At 42.8% G+C, this 17,637-nt stretch overlaps 1 protein-coding gene across 9 annotated transcripts in view; it reads left to right on the top strand.

Annotated features, from left to right (window-relative positions):
• The window catches only part of RBM47 (RNA binding motif protein 47), an 87,414-nt gene that overhangs the window by 56,804 nt on the left and 12,973 nt on the right, over positions 1-17,637 (top strand). The window contains exon 2 of one of the 9 annotated variants that reach the window (XM_081020013.1): positions 12,735-12,824. The exons of the other annotated variants lie outside the window; for them this stretch is intronic. The gene's annotated coding sequence lies outside the window, so the exon portion shown is untranslated. The remainder of the gene's footprint in view (positions 1-12,734; positions 12,825-17,637) is intronic. 9 annotated transcript variants of the gene reach the window in all.

Genomic DNA, 17,637 nt, shown 5'->3' with positions numbered 1-17,637 from the left:
CGGTGTTATTTTTTATTCTTATTCTTATCATTATTATTTATTGAGTTTATATACTGCCCTATACCCTAAACCACAGAGCCTAGGACTTGCCGATCAGAAGGTCGGCGGTTCGAATCCCTGCGACGGGGTGAGCTCCTGTTACTCGGTCCCTGCTCCTGCCAACCTAGCAGTTTGAAAGCATGTCAAAGTGCAAGTAGATAAATAGGTACCGCTCTGGTGGGAAGGTAAATGGTGTTTCCGTGTGCTGCTCTGGTTCGCCAGAAGCGGCTTAGTCCTGCTGGCCACATGACCCGGAAGCTGTACGCCGGCTCCCTCGGCCAATAAAGTGAGATGAGCGCTGCAACCCCAGAGTCGGCCACGACTGGACCTAATGGTCAGGGTCCCTTTACCTTTATACTGCCCTATACGCGGAGGTCTTAGGGCGGTTCACAGAAACAGGTTTTCACGATTGTGCCACTGCCACTCACACAATGAAATTTGGGGTAGTACCCTGACACACAGTTCTTTCCTGCTATTTAAAATTTGACACAACATTGCATTATATTGATCAGAACACCTCAGGTTCATAACAATGCAGGTAATGGAGTGCAAAAGGAACATTAGAAATTGGGACAGAAGTGCTAGGAAAACTAACAAAAACCCCACGTCTGAATGCAACTTTAGTCAAGAGCAGTAGGACCTTTGGGGAAAAGGGACCACACAATTCTGATCTTACGGAAAGCTAAAGATGAGAGCACTCAGTATGGACCTTGGATTTCAGGAAATATGATTTTGATAAGGTCAGAAAATTGCAGACAGATTTCATGGCTAGATATAGCAATGGCAAAGGGCGCTTGAGCTAAGTGAGAGTTTGCGAAAGAAAGGCGCAATTGCAGGCAATGCTAATGGGAATGAAAAAGGAGAGACGTCTTTTAAAGTCCATGTTGCCGCACAACAGGCGTGATCACCAATGAACTGACAAAGGAAGGGCAGGTCACTGAGTAGCAGGTGTAAGGAAAGCTAAAGAGCAGAGACTGGTGAGGGATACCAAAAGCAACAAAAGGGGCTTTTGGGGTACAGTGGTACCTCGGGTTAAGTACTTAATTTGTTCTGGAGGTCCGTACTTAAACTGAAACTGTTCTTAACCTGAAGCACCACTTTAGCTAATGGGGCCTCCTGCTGCTGCCGCACCGCTGGAGCATGATTTCTCTTCTCATCCTGAAGCAAAGTTCTTCACCTGGAGCACTATTTCTGGGTTAGCAGAGTCTGTAACCTGAAGCCTCTGTAACCTGAAGCGTATGTAACCCGAGGTATCACTGTATAAGCTAAACAAGCTATAGTTCAGGGCCCCACTCTCTTGCCCCCCCCCCAAAAATATAAAGGGGAAAAACCCCTGAATGTACATTTCCAAAATATAAGATAAAAAACAAATAAAATAAAACCTACCTACAGCAACAGTGTTTTGTGTTGTGTAGGTCCATAAATTACCATATAGCATATATTCAAGACAAAAACAGTGACAATTTGTTGTTGACAAAGGACAGCTGGACATATAAAGGGCCCCATTACCTTCAGTAGCTTAGGGCCTCATCAAACCTAAATCCGGCCCTGACTGCACCCCTATGTGGGAGAAACTTGCACTTGCTGATTTTCTGCCGGTCATGCAGCTATTGAAAAGGCACAGAAGCCCTGCTGGAATTGTGGCTCCTGCAACATGAACACTGGAGTAGTTGGTGGGTGGGAAAGTTAAAGGGAAGAGTGCTCGAGTTGCATTTTTCAGGCCTATAAATCAATTTAACTCCCTTCTTTTTGATGCATTCTCTCCGTCTCTCTCCACGTTGTCAGCTAAAGTTTAAGCAAGAGCTGACCTTAAAGGTCCTGAGAAGATTAGCAAGAGGTTCCCTTCCTCCCAGACCGATGTTTAGTTCCCCTGGTTTAGTAATGGATTTGTCAGCTGATTAGTCAGCTGACGAGCTGCAGAAATGAGAACGTGACCTTGTAAATATCTAATATTTCATCCTGCTCTCATTAGGAGCCTCTTCCAGCTCACTCCTTCCTCAGAATATAGATTTTGTTTATGCCTATTAAAAACGGAATATGTTTCTACATAAGTAGTGCAAGGCGCAAGACTGGGCAAACGTTGGGCACCTTGTTACCTAAGAAAAGATGATGAAACATTTGTTAAAATCTGTGTATCAGGGCAATTTTTTAAAAGAGTGTGATTGTTGTCTTTTCATTAATTTGTTCATGTTGCCACAGCTGAGAGAGGGAGAAAGATACTGTAAACATTTATTCATCTAGCTGTAGGACTTAAATGGTTTCTCTTCTTGCATTATACTTACATGTGTTCTCACTGGGAGGAGCAGTTTTTAGTGGATACACATCTCTAAACGACAAGATAAGTAACTGGGGTCACAGATGCAACCAGAACCATCAGCCAACCATGCAAGAAAACGTCAACGTTTGGCTGGCGCTGTTTATTAGTAAGATCCAAAGGGCAGTTTTGTGTAGCAAAATGCTGCAGGCTATAGGATAACTTGATAAAAAAAAATGCATGATAAATACATGGTAGGTTTACCATAAATACAGTATATTTTCTCAGCCAAAATCTGTTTGATGTTTCGTTAACACACAAGAAGGGTTCTCCATTTTAATGCAAATACTTACCTAGATAACAAACGATGCATTGATATTTTAGGGAGCAGGAAAGCTGCTAAAGCGCACTTTCCTGAACCAAAAAGTAAGTTTCCTCCATCTTCCATACTTGCCCTGCATGTGATATTGAGCCTATGGCAGTATGGCGAAGAGGACACAACGACATACGCATATCGTCCCAACTTTTTTAGATTTAAAAAATTGGATGCATGTCTTCTGAGACGTTCTCCCGGGTGGGTCACATGACCCACACTGAGATCTAAAGGTAAAGGGACCCCTGACCATTAGGTCCAGTCGTGGCCGACTCTGGGGTTGCGGCGCTTGTGGTGTTTGCCCTCCTAGGTGACATCATGCTGGGTCATAATGAAAGGGTTAAATGAGTGTGAAGTTATTGGCCAGTGGGAACCCAAGGGGAGGAGTTAGAGTTAGAGTTAGAGTTAGAGTTGTCGAGGGTCAGTTGGGAGTTGGAGAAGGAAGAGGGAGGATAAATCTGTGGGTTGGTCGAGTTTTGATGTGAGAGAGTGAGAGAAACTGATAGGAGGAGTCAGATAGACAGTTGGGATAATCAGTTAGCAGTTATTAGGAAGGTATAGGCCGGTATAGAAACTAAGGATAAGAAACTGACAAGAAAAATTAACTAAAACCATAAACTTGTTCATGCTTATAAAATTTGTTTTAATGTTAACAACTGTCTAGACTCAGTGTGTACACGAGAGAAACGGGTTGGTGGCAGCAGGAACGTGATCATAGTGGTGGCAGAGGGATCAATAGACCATCAAACGTCTGGAGACCCTGTGTGATCGCCACAGCGCTCATCTCGCTTTATTGGCCAAGGGAGCTGGCATACAGCTCCCAGGTGATGTGGCCAGCATGACTAAGCCGCTTCTGGTGAACTAGAGCAGCGCCCGGAAACGCCGTTTACCTTCCCGCCGGAGCGGTACCTATTTATCTACTTGCACTTTGATGTGCTTTCGAACTGCTAGGTTGGCAGGAGCTGGGACTGAGCAACGGGAGCTCACCCCGTTGCGGGGATTCAAATCGCCGACCTTCTGATCAGCAAGTCTTAGGCTCAGTGGTTTAATCCACAGCGCCACCCGCGTCCCAACACTGAGATCTACCCCCCCAAAGCACATTTTGGGGGGCGTGATCTTGCATGGTGTCCCAAAACCCGTGTTTCTGGGTGCTGCACAAGATCGTGGCACTGGGGGTGGGCAACACCTTTTCGGGGAGAGATTGCAGCATGCAAGCGCACGAGATAGCATCGCCCAAAATGGCCAAGGCAATCTCACGTAAAAAAAAAAAAAAAATGGGATGTCCTGTTTTTCCCAGGACCCTTGGTGGGTATGTGTGTACCTTTGACCCTGAACACAGTATTTTTCTTTCACAAATAGTCAGCAGGAGGACCTTCACATGGGTTGTAGGGGGGCCATTAACACTTTACCTCCTGTTGCAGTCTTAGTCTGGACTGGGGGCTCCACAGCTGCTATTTGCAGGGTGGGGAAGCTCCCATTAAAGGAACAAAAGGAGCATGTAATGTACAAACTAGACAGCATACCTAACAGAGTCGGTGCAGTGTACTGTCTCCTTCCCAAGGTACTGAGATCACATCTTACCAAAATAAGTGCTTCCCTGCTAATCTTATCAAGAGTGAACCCTGCAGCTTCTGTGGAAGATTTTAATAAGGATGCTGGGAATTCCCGGGTGTCTAAAAAGGTTATATACATAGGCCACTACTACAGCCCGTGTTTTGTTAGCTCAAAAAATGGAAAACAAGCGAGGTCCCAACCAAAGAAGAATGGCAGCTTAAGTTGTCAGAATATGCACAACTCACAGCCTTAACATGTAGAATAATTTAAAACAAGAAGAACATAAGTTTAAAGAAGATTGGAAAACGTTTATTGAATATATGGGAAATAACTGTGTACAGCTGAAAACGTAGGCGGCATTAAGATAAATTCAACAGCGTAAATAAGTTTTGATGGATGCAATAATGGTATAGTTTTTGTAAAATATGCAGGGATTTATGGTATGTAAAATGACCCATGGAAGGAGAAGAAAAGAAGTCATTGATATCTTAAGGATGTAAAAGGAGTATTTTAAATTGTAAAACGAAACAAAAAATTATATATAAAAAGATTTTAATAAGGACACTTTTACCTCTAAGATAGTAGCTGCATGTGCTTCAAAAGCTCTACTTCAGACCACAGCAGAAATGAAATCATGTTTGCATTGCACTGACCTCCTGCAAAATATGTGTTTTGTGCTGTCCCCGGTTCCGTGCAATGCTACCTTGCACTCTCATTTCCACCTGGCATATCAAAAGAGGCTGCTGTTTTCTTTGGCCCTTGAAGTCTTAGGATGGCTCAGTGATCCTCTGAGTAGTTTTGAAGATGACAAGCCTCATTTGATTTCTAAGAGAACGGCCGAGAAGCAGGTGTTGTCCCACAGCACCAGTCTTCATCTGGTTGCTCTTATAATGAGCTAACTCTTAAGTGTTTTCCCCCAGATGTGAATTATTAACATTGTGGAATAAGTCCCCGTTTTTGCTTCTGTACTCTGGTTCTTTACTCTATATAGCTTAAAGTGAAAGAAGAGCTGAACCCCCCTTAAGCCTAAGGACGTGATTCTCAAATACTTGAATCCAAACAGCATTTTAGAAACCTCTAGGCCAGGGGTGGGTAGTCTATTGCCTTTCAGAGAGGATGTCCCTATTTTAATGGGAGAGGTGCTGGAGGGTGTGACATTGTTAGGGACTTTCCCACTCTCTTCTGCACCAGCCAACATTACCAATGCTCAGGGATTATTGGAGTTGTTGTCCCAAACATCAGGGCGCCTTATAGAGTCTACAGAGAGTTACTTAGGAGTAAACAGTCAGAACCCTGTGTATCCTGAAACAACAAGTGTACTCAGTGTTTTCACTTACAATTTTGGAACCAGAAGTACGTATTCTGCAATAACAAGTAAAAATAAATAGCACTGATATTGGAGAAAAAACCAAAACTTTACACTCTTTGAAAATTAAAAGCACATTATTATTATTATTATTATTATTATTATTATTATTATTCTGCTCTATACCCAGGGATGTCAGGGCAGTTCACAGAATAAAATAAAGATATAAAACCACAAAATACCTAATAAAAATAAAAACAACAACCCAATAGCCTCCCCCAAAAAACACATTTTAAAAGGGCATAGGATGTAAATTCGTAAGTACATGAAAGAGTTCTTTGGAATCCAATTTTCACTATCAAGCATTTCCTTAAAATGCATTCAGACTCTTAACATGTTCCTTGAAGATTTCAAAAAGTGGCTGTTGTATGAACTTAACCTTCATCAGTCAAAAGTGCTTGTACATTTCCACAAGATTTTTGGAAGATATGCTTTATGCTCTCTCATGTTAAAATTGAAACACTCCAGCTTCTCTTTACTTTCAGTTCTGCCTCTCTCTCAATTCATTTTTTTGGGGTAAAGTGTTGTGATTGGTCCAATGGCAGTGTTGCCATGGAAGCTAGCCCATTGACAGACCCCCTGCTTGGCACAATATTTTGCCCAGTTCGGGATTCGAACCCATAACCCTGAGATTAAGAGTCTCATGCTGTACTGACTGAGCTATCTCTCTGTGTAATCAGCTCAGTCCTTTCCTATGTCCTTGGAAGTAAGAGTTCGTTCACACTTCCACTTTTCTTGTGCCGATAAAGCACGGGCCTGAGCAGATTTTCCCTTGCCCTGCTCCTTTCCCAGGGAAAACCCACTCTTGGCTGTTAAATCAGAGCAAATGTCAATCTGGACAAAACCCATATTCCCTTTTGCTCTGATTGATTGCTAAAGAGTGTCCCCCGCCCCCAGAGGAAAGCAGCAGGGAAAGAGAAAAGGGGATGAGCCCAAAGTCATGCTCCATTCAGTAGGATTTGTTTCTTTTTTTTTTCTTGGTTTTTTTTTTTTAAATTAAAGATTTTCTTGTTTTACAGAAGTAAGTGTAATGTCTCTCGTATTTTTTCCATGTAACATTTTTACAAATCCGTTTCATTTGTTGAGACATTAGGGGGAGGGGGAAAAAAAGGGGGTGGAGGGAGGGAAGATGGGTGGGGGCGGGGGCGGGTGGCGATGTTTCTATTATGCTCAATGTATGTAGGGTTTGGTGTCAGCGTTGCTCGTGCTGTTCACTTGTGTTCCTTTGGTGGTGAGAGAGGTTGGGGTTGGCCTAGGGTGTGGCTGTTCACTTGTGGTTGGCTGTGGTGGTCTTTGTTTTCGTGTGTGAGTGGGGTGGGTGGGTGTTTTGGATCAGGTTAGCCATATTGATTTGTATGCTGTTGGTGGATTATTGTCATTGTCTCGTTGGGCTGTGTATGTGATAAAGGGGAGCCATACCGGGGTGAAGGCGTCTTCTTCTGTTTGTCCCCGTGTCAGTTTCAGTTTATTAGTTAATTTTTCTAGTAGGGCTGTTTCCCATACTATTTGGTACCATTGGTCCATGCTTACTCCTGACAGGTCTCTCCAGTGTCTGGTTATGGTGTTTCTGGCTGCTGAAAGTAGGTGGGATTTGTTTCTGAAAATAAGATAAATACCTTAGCTACATAATAAGATAATACAAACCAGGGTTTAGAATTAGCAGGATGCCAGCCACATTTTGCACCTAAAGATTCTCCATTAGCGAATGACTCAAAAAGTCTGGGTGCCATTTTTTTGCGCCTGGTTGATGCTAAAGGATTACTGAAATGTGTGTGCTTTGAAGCCTGGAAGTACTGTATATCTTAAGGGTAGGCAATATGTTAAGGGGTTTAACAATAGAAAGCAGTGTTTTGAATACTGAAGTTTGGTACCAGTATTTTTATTGTAAACACCAAATTAAACATGTACTAACAATTTTTGCTTAAATTGTGATATTAACAATGTGTCACTTATGTGAATTGCATATTAGTTCATGCTTATCAAAATAATATATAAAAAGTGTTTCCGGAAACCTCCCCCCCCAAAAAAATGGCAACTAGACATTCTGTTTTGGCACCTACAACCTAGGTCCCAGGAGCCATTTGGCTCCTAGCTTTTCTATCCCAGTTTCAAACACTGATACAATCTACGTTTAATTTTTCTGAGAAAGCAAAATAGTTTTAAACTGAATTTCTACATAAGCACATGGCTGTCATAATTTAAAAGCTTGCTAAATATGACTGCAGAATCAAGATGGCTGAATAACCTCTGTTGCGATGGTTGATGGTTGTACCTTAGGAAGAAAGAAAAAGTGCCTTTTATGGCTTGAAAATTTCAGAGGAGGGAGATAAACCTTCAGATAGTCTTATCAGAATGTGTCGTATGGCTACATTTGTAGGAAGTGTCATTTTGAAAGGCTGCAGCCAGTGTGGTGTAGTGGTTAAGAGCGGTAGTCTTGCAATCTGGGGAACCGGGTTCGCGTCCCCGCTCCTCCACATGCAGCTGCTGGGTGACCTTGGGCCAGTCACACTTCTCTGAAGTCTCTCAGCCCCACTCACCTCACAGAGTGTTTGTTGTGGGGGAGGAAGGGAAAGGAGAATGTTAGCCACTTTGAGACTCCTTAAAGGGAGTGAAAGGCGGGATATCAAATCCAAACTCTTCTTCTTCTTATTATTTATTAAAAAGGTTGCAAAGGGAGGTACGTCTTTATGTAAAGAGATGTATTTTTTTTTGTAAAAGCCTGTTCTGCAGAATCCGAAAGGAATTGTCAGTCGTCTTTTGGATTCTAAGAATAGAATCCCCAAAATGTGACATTGAGGGCGCAACTCAAAATCTTGCCTTTGGAAACAAACAAGCCTTTCCTCATTATGGCTGTGAAGACAATTTCAAATGGATAATCTGCCGAAATCTCGGAAAGTAGAAGGAATGCCATGAGTTGCTTGCTGGGATTTCAACGTCTTGCATAGCTCCTTGTCTCCTCCCCGTGAACTACAACAAAGTATCCCGATAAAAGCATATTTGAACACGATTGAGTTGTTTGACTAATTTGCGTAATGGATACAGGTTGCAGAATCCAGCTTTTCTTAACATAATATTTGGATTATTTTGGCCACACAGGAGGGCAGCCTGTGATCATTGACCTAATTTCGCAAGTCAGTTTTCCCATTGTTCTAGGCAGATTTTGCGACCGGGAATTTCATCCACTTGAGCAGTTTCTGAGCTCTGGACGCAGTACTGCACCTAATATTTAACTGCCACTGCTGGAATGAAAGGAAGACCCTTTTCTGCCTCTCCACTTCCAGCCACTCTCTGAAGACTGGAGAAGAGACCCTCTTAAGAATATCAGTGGGGTAGGCAGGGGAAGGACTAGACCATGTGCAAAAATGATTTTAGCTGCAGTTCATTCATTTTCAGCTTTGTATTCTTGTTATTAAAAAAGCGCACCTAGATATTCCATTGCGGCACCCATAACTTAGGTTTAAGGTGCCATGTAGCTCCTAGTTTTCATATCACAGTTTCTAACACTGCCCTGGGTATACTATCAGTTCAGACCTATTGCGAAGGTGATCTGTCCCGCTTCTTGCATCCCACTGGGCAAAAAAAGGAAAAAGAGAAGTCAATGGGTAGCAGAGAGAAGGGGCAGAAAGAGGGAAAAGGTCCCTTCGCCACTGCTGCCTTTGGCTCATCAATCCACCACAACCACATGGCCTCCAACAAGTTACCACGAAATGAATGTAGCCCTGGACAGATAAAAAGTTGCCTGCACTTTCCATGATGGGTACAGTCTACATACTATTGCAGACTGTTATGTACTGAGTTGAATAGGATCCAAAATGCAGCAGTATGATTGGTCCTAGAACAATAGGATTCAGAATGCAGCAGTCTGATTGGTCCACAGGAGCCACCCAATCCAGCTCCAGGTGGAAGTGAATCCGCAACCTGATTGGCCTACAGGAGAATCCCGGAATTAGCCGATCATGTGGGGCCCATTGTGTAAATAATGTATATAAAGCAGACGTTCTGGGGGAACTTCCATTCCTCCTCACCACTATGAGCTGAATAAAGAGCATGAAATCCACTCTCAACTCTGAATATATTTCACAGACCCTCCAAGTGCCCTTTTTCCAGGGACATCCCGAATTTACAGAAGCCATCCCAGTTTTTGATTCAATCCCAGAAGGTTCCACTTTTCCTTTCGGATGTCCCTATTTTCATTGGAGAAATTGTGGAGGGGATGGAGTTATGTGAACCCCAGAGCCAAGGAGATAAGTAGCTAGACAACCTTTGGAAGACATCTGAAGGCAGCGCTATATAACTTCATTATGTTTTTATATGCATTGGAGGCTGCCCAGAGTATTATCATCATCAACATCATCATTATTATTACAGAATAAGACATCCCTATTTTCATTGATAAATGTTCTTGGGTATGCTATTGAAGTCAGCGGCAGACCTCTCATGGTAACCAGAGCAAAAAGAAATTGTGTGGGGCTGAACATGAAAGAGACTTGATGCTTTTGGACTTTTGTGGAATTCAACTCCAGTGCCTTCTGGTACCTTCTGCCAGAATCTTTAAAATCTCACTGTCATCATGTGTTCTGCAAACTGCATTGTATTACGTTACCTTCTTCTTCTTCTTCTTCTTTGGCGATCACTCAGAGCTGAGAAAGATTGTCTTCCATGAACATGGTTTTAACAGTAAGTGACAGTGGAGGCCAATTCTGGATCCACACGTTCTTCCACAGTAGGAACAAAGGTTTCCAGGCGGGAGTTAATCACGGTGAGGGTTTGCCAAGCTTGCCTTCCTCCTAGCTTTCTCCCTTTTGTCCTGAGTTCAAGCATCTTCAAAGCCCATGACACCTTTGGTAAAGGCTGTTCTCCAACTGGAGCGCTCGCAGGCCAGTGTTTTCCCAGTTGTCGGTGTTTATACTACATTTTCTAAGATTTGCCTTGAGAGAGTCTTTAAACCTCTTTTGTTGACCACCAGCATTACTCTTTCCATTTTTAAGTTCAGAATAGAGCAGTTGGTTTGGAAGATGATAATCAGGCTTCCGAACAACATGACCAGTCCAACAAAGTTGATGTTGAAGAATCAGTGCTTCGACACTGGTGATCTTTGCTTCCTCCAGTATACTGGCATTAGTTTGCCTGTCTTCCCAAGTGATGTGTAAAAATTTCCAGAGACACTGTTGATGGAATCTTTCGAGGAGTTGGAGATGGTGTTTATAAGTGGTCCATGTTTCACAAACATACAGTAAGGTTGGTATTACGTTACCACATAGGACTCGGCAGGTCTCCCCAAAGGAAGAAAAAAGCCCCTATTTTTGTCAACGTATGCAATAACAAAATGCATGAGGGTGAGGGCATTTTTTGAGGGGAGGGAGCTAACTTTGGACCACGCAGCAAAGATCCCCATTTGAGCGTAATAGCTACCATGCTGAGATCTTCCAGTAGCTGAGCTGCCATGGAAGTGACCTACGAAACCGCTTTCCTCCGATGGTTATAGCAAGAATCCTGAACGTGTTTCAAGCTAGCCTTCTGAAAAATTAGCTATTGTGAAGCAGAGGCCAAAAAATGGTAGATCGCTTTCTGGGAAGAATTGTTACTTCCTTGTACTAGAAGGGAGGTCAGATTGTAATTTCTACTGTGTTCGCTTTTAACCTTGTGTAGGAGGACACGGAATCTCTGATAATTCATCATATCCTGGAGAAAAGCCTTTTTCTCACTCCCGCTGGCTCTTTTTAGCTTGCTGAACTGGCAAATTCAGCCCCCAAAGAGCCTTTCAGTTTAACTGACTGAAAAAGGTGTGGTGTTTGCTTTACCTAAGTGTTCGTGGGGCCGAGTGTTATGTACAGACTGTATTTATGCCGTGAATCATGTTTCACCCCTCCCCCTTGCCTTGTACTATGCTATCAACGTACATTTCTCTGATGGAAATAGGGGTATCCCATTCCATAAGGACAATTTTACTGTTTATACCCCATACATATGACTGGGTTGCCCCAGCCACTCTAGGCAGCTTCCAACATAATAAAACATTAAACTTCTTTTTAAAAAAATCCCTATACTGTACAGCATTGCCTTCAGGCAGCTTGGGGGTCGGATAACTCCGTACCTTCCAAAATTTCTCCAATGACAAGAGGGACATCCTAAGGAAAAGTGGGACATTCTGGGATCAAATCAAAAACTGGGGTGGCTTCTCTAAATTAGGGATGTCCCTGGAAAATAGGGACAATTGGAGGGTCTGAAAATTGATAGAGAAAGAGGAGGAAATACCTCCCTATGGTATTATAGGGAAAATAGGGACATCCTATTCCATACCCTCTAACATTTCTCCAATGACAAGAGGGACATCCTAAGGAAAAATGGGACATTCCGGGATCAAATCAGAAACCGGGGTGGCTTCTCTAAATTAGGGATGCCCCTGGAAAATAGGGACACTTGGAGGGTCTGTATCTGTCTGTCTGTCTGTCTGTCTGTCTCTATCTATCTATCTATCTATCTAGTCAATTACTTATTTGCTACAGAAATAGCAAACACCTGGTAAATAACCATGCACAATTCTGTATTTTGGGGGGGAATCTTCATTTACTCTGCCTCTCTTGCATTGAAGAATTGTGGCTCTCTTTTTCTTCTTCTTCATAATTGAAGAATCTTGACAAGTAGCCTAAATTCTGATCCGTTGGCATAAAGATAGAATTCACTCCCCCCCCTCCCTCCCCAAAAAGCCCTACTGTCAAGCAAAATTTGCCCTTCCTCCTTATCTTATCTGTTTTGAGTCACACAAACTATTTGCACAACGCCTTGTGCTGGGAAGAAGTTGTTTGTATATGAATCACTCCCTTTTTGCCAATTTTGGAGTCTCAGCTAAGTCTTTCTTTCTTTTCTTCTGTTTGACATTTTCCTCCAGGAGTAGGAATTTAAACTGTGGGTCTCCTATTCTTTCTCTTTAAGCTTCAGATCGGCCTCATATAAATCCATTAGCTACAGGTGGGGGTTTTCAATTAATTTTTCGAACCGCTGGCATGAGCTCCCTGCCTCCACATCTCCTTTCCTTCTGCGTCCCACCCATTCTGACTGCTTCGAGGTGCCTTTAGCAAATTACTGCCATGGAATTTAAATAGCCAAAGCTCATTGACCAATAAAACCATATGTGTACTGTATAACAGAGAGTTATGTAGACCTCGTGACTGGGAGGAAAGGTTATTCAATCAAAGGTGGAAGCAGAACTAACCTGTTGCGACTGCAAGGCTAGAAAGGTAAGAGGGAAACTGGATTTTATGCGAGATTTTGTTTGATTTTATGTCCAATAGCTAAAGTTTAAGAGTGCAGCCGGTCCCTGCTCTCCTCTGGACTGTGGGTTTTAAAAATGAAATGAAATAATTATAAACATACAACACAGGAACGCCTCAAAGACTTTTCCGTTCAGGCGACGTGTGCAGATTTCATAGATGTAATAAGAGTTGACATAGTCAAACGTCATATTTAAACCCAGCATTAAAAATGTGTTCCATTGTTTTAAGACTTAAAAACCGAGCAGGCAAAAGGGTTGCCATTCTTTTAAATCAACCAAGCAAAGCAAGATTAATTTATCTTTGTATTTTTCTTGGATCCGGTTCTGCCGACCTTGTGGAGTAGGTCATTCTTCAGGTAGATATGATGAATTTGGCTCTGGGATCTGAAAGAAAGAAGTTTTGGCTTCAGGGATTTCTTAGTACAGTGAAAAGCACTAATTACTGTTTGTCTACACTAAGAAGCATTGCTGTATTATGCAAACATAATTTTAAGCAGAATGCTTCCATATTGTGCTTATACAATGTTTCAGTGGTGTAGTTTGTGCAGCATTTTGTGTAGTATTTTCACTTTTCAAAGGGCTGAGTAATGGAAGTTTCACACAAGGAAAAGCTCGTGCTGACAACAGAGAATTGTGCTTGTGTTTCATTAAATAAATGGGGAAATTGTTTAATTTCCCCCCAGGTTCAATCTTTATGTATTTTGTGATATGAAAATACCAAAAACGCATTCTAGGCTTGCATCGTATTCCTGAACTGCAGTTCTGAAATAGAAAAAATGGGTTTCAGGTGTTTAAGAGAGATGGTTTAGATGCACTTCTTGTGACATTGGCATCAGTTCAAACTAGGGCTGGTTTGTTTTGTGTAGTTTTCTAACACAGTTTCACGTTTATAACGGTGGCATTTAAATCTTCAGAAAAAGCAACTGAATTCCAGTTTTACTGGGGAGAAAAGGTATAAGGACTATTTTGGAGCCAATTTAACGAGCTTTCGTGTGCTTGTTCTGATAGAAATACAGGTGTATTGTGCTTCAAATAGTTGGGGCAAATCCTCTCTAACTTATTTCCCCAGTGTAAATCTATATGAATCTTTCAGAGCCTACCTTTTGGCTTAGGTAGAGCAACATCGGTGGGGTGCAACAAAGGGAAGATTTCAAAGTTTGTGTCTCATTCCACTTCTTTCAGAATGGAATAAAAAAACTCTAGGTGAACTTTCAACCAGAATTAAACTTTGAACCCGAGTGTAAATTGCACCGGTTCCTGCCCCTCACTTAAATACCACAATACCCTACGAAGTCCCCCTGTCCTAGTTAAACATTTAAAACACACACAAACCCCCCCACAAAAACTATGTTACATTAACACTGAGCAGAGGTAACTTAATCTGGCACTTGCTCAGCCAAGACTAGTTATTGTGTCTTTCCATTTCAGCAAAAGGTTCAAAGTTTTGCACGGCCTTCACAGTTCAGAGATCAGGCACAAATTGCTGCACTTTGCAGTTCAGTTCCGCAGATATGATAAATTTGCGCAGCCGTAATGATTGCTTTCCCTCTCGCTTCTCCGTCCCCCCTCCCTCTCCCCTTCCACACAGAGGTGATGCAGTTAAAGGCATGTGCAAGTTGGTCATTGGCACCTGGGTTTAATGAATAACTAAATGATACCTTAAGCTTTCATGGGCGCAAGGTGGAGATTATGAAAGAGTCCAAACTGCGAATTGGGGGTGGGGTGGGGGGGTGGGATGACGCTTTGCGTGCAAGAGCAGGAAAGTTGAAACACTACCATTCCTAATGGCATTTCCTTGGAAGGAGGTCCCACTGAAATCAGTTTTCGTGCAAATCTGCCAGATCTTTTAATTTCAGACAGAAACTACTCGTGCAACATTTTTGTGGATATTAGAAGTCCTGTGAGCCTAAGATTTGCATGGTGTTTAAACTTTTACCCAGAACAAGAATGGCTGGGGAAACCCAGCTAGATGGCTGGGGTATAAATAATAAAATTATTATTATTAATAATTCTTATTTTAGTCCGATTTGCAGGTTTGCTTTCTCCTCCACCGACTTTGTAATTTTTCAAAGGCTAGCATGATAATACACTGTGAGAACAACTCCTAGGGACCATGGGGGCTTCAGCTCCGCCAATAAAATATTTGAGGGGGCTAGAGCCCCCCCCCAAGTTGATGGGCACTGCCATTCAAATGGTATATGCGCGCTGCATCATGTGATTGATTATGTGAGCAGGGCTTACCCGGGCTCCCACAATATTTTATTCAAGTTACGCAGGAATAAACACGGCACAAACTTTTATGTACCTCCATGTATAGGGCGGTATATAAATTCAAATAATACTATCTTGCCAGAGTGGTGCATGCTCTAGTTATCTCCCGTTTGGACTACTGCAATGCGCTCTACGTGGGGCTACCTTTGAAGGTGACTCAAAAACTGCAATTAATCCAGAATGCGGCAGCTAGACTGGTGACTGGGAGTAGCCACCGAGACCATATAACACCGGTCCTGAAAGATCTTCATTGGCTCCCAGTATGTTTCCGAGCACAATTCAGAGTGTTGGTGCTGACCTTTAAAGCTCTAAACTGCCTCAGTCCTGTGTACCTGAAGGAGCATCTCCACCCCCATCGTTCAGCCCAGACACTGAGGTCCAGCACCGAGAGCCTTCTGGCGGTTCCCTCGCTGCGAGAAGTGAGGTTATAGGGCACCAGGCAGAGGGCCTTCTCAGTAGTGGCACCTGCCCTGTGGAACGCCCTCCCAGCAGATGTCAAGGCAATAAACAACTATTTTACTTTTAAAAGACAACTGAAGGCGGCCCTGTTTAGGGAAGTTTTTAATGTCTGACACTGTATTGTTTTTAATATTCTGTTGGAAGCAGCCCAGAGTAGCTGGGGAAACCCAGCCAGATGGGCGGGGTATAAATGATTATTTGTTTGTTTGTTTGTTTGTTTGTTTGTTTAATAATAATAATGCAGTAAAACAATATGTGCTTTTAAACCAAGCAGGCAGCTGCATATTGACAGCAGTGTATATCTTGCATTTAAATTGAAAACAATTCTTAGACTGCAGCTCAAAAAACAGCAGGAGGGAAATCTCTACACCCCAACCTTCTTAGCCCAGGATCACATTTATAAACATAAGAAACCCTGTGGGTCCCACAAAATATTCATTTCATAGTAGTAAAGCTAGAGATGCTCTGCCTTACACAATGATATCATTGGACCAGCTGAGTGTGTTCCACTTTGACTAGCAGCTGCTCTGTTTGGTTTCAGACAGTGGCATTTCCTTTTGCCCGGGCTTGAACTTGCGGTACCCTTTAAATACAAAAAAAGATGCCTCCACATTTGTATGCATCTTTTTTTTTTTTTTGGTCATAAACCAACAACCCAGTCCGGGCGAGGTGAGGGCGGGGGATGCCTTCTGCTCCATAATCACGTTATGCTTTGCTGCGAAGTAGGTGGGTATCACATTATGATCCGACCGCCCAAATGCATGTGAAATTTCAGTGTTGATTTCTAGCCCGTGCCTATTTGCTTGTGTGCTCTCGTTGTGGAGGTATGAGGAGGGGACAACTACCTCAGAACCGCATGCTGCTTTAAATGCACACACTTGCAGAGGGGTCTTTATTCTGCTTTGGACAGAATATTCCGGAAGCGGTACTATTTTCCTTTATTGAAGAAAAAAGGGTTCCTGGTCCAGAGAAGAGGGTGATGGAATCAGTATCCTATTGAGCTCAGTATCAGTATCCTAAGCACATCATCTGTGACCACAACATCTCCGAGCTCCTCTTAGCTTACACAAAGTTTCAAGCTACCTCTCTGCTGGATTAATGCACTCTCTCCCCCCTCCCTTCTCTTTAAATACACCCAGCAGGCTGTTGTCCCAACAGCTGTCATCTTGTGACACCTTGACATGCCAGGACCTTGTCAGCCCTTGGGACACTGAATGTCATTTTTACAACCATTGAGCTAGAACATGATTCTAACTTTCTAAAGCAGGCTGAACACCAGTTCAAAGCAGAGGGTTGGGGAGCAGTGCTAGGATAGTGGTTTGATGTTAAAACTCATGGGCTGTCACTAATTTTTCAGGTGGGATTAAAATTCAGGTTGCACCACTGAGATGGTTTTGGAGGTCTGACACCAGGAACAGGAAAAATGCCTGGAAAGTATTGGATGATTGCTTGCTTGATACAACCTCTAGCCTCCTCACAAACAAATCAGGATGAGTATTCAATTAATAGCCAATGTTGTCTAATCTCCCTGCAAATTGAAGAATTTATATTCAATAAACAGATAATCTCAAAGCACTGCTGATTGGCCTTCACCATGATATCTTCAGTTGTGTCATACTTAGCACAGATACAGCTGTATACAAACTTTTCTGTGATGAGGGTGGTCCATTCCATCGTGGCCTTAGCACACTGTGGGTTAGTTCAAACAACCATTTCCTCCCACAACTTACTTTTCTATTGCAGGACCAAGCATCGGGCTTCCCATACTCCCAATCCATGCAAATAAGAGACCAATGAGACTGGTTTGGGGTCAAAACAGGCCACAGTTTTATTGAATATAGATGAAAGAGGCTTGGCTTGGGCATGGGGCAATCAAAATACTTCCGGCCCGCTAGAATACTTCCGTGGTCAATCCAGATGGGGGTTCCTAAGACTTACATCAAATAGGGTGACTGCTGTCTGGGGGTATGTCTTCGGCCCTGGCCTCTGCCTGGCCACATGGACGTGGCCACTCCCCCTGGATCCCTTTAACGGGATACTCCAGCGTT

This window comes from Podarcis pityusensis (assembly GCF_964106645.2).
Source record: "Podarcis pityusensis genome assembly, chromosome: 9".
Classification (NCBI taxonomy): domain Eukaryota; kingdom Metazoa; phylum Chordata; class Lepidosauria; order Squamata; family Lacertidae; genus Podarcis; species Podarcis pityusensis.
This window is presented reverse-complemented; position numbering and strand designations above follow the sequence as displayed.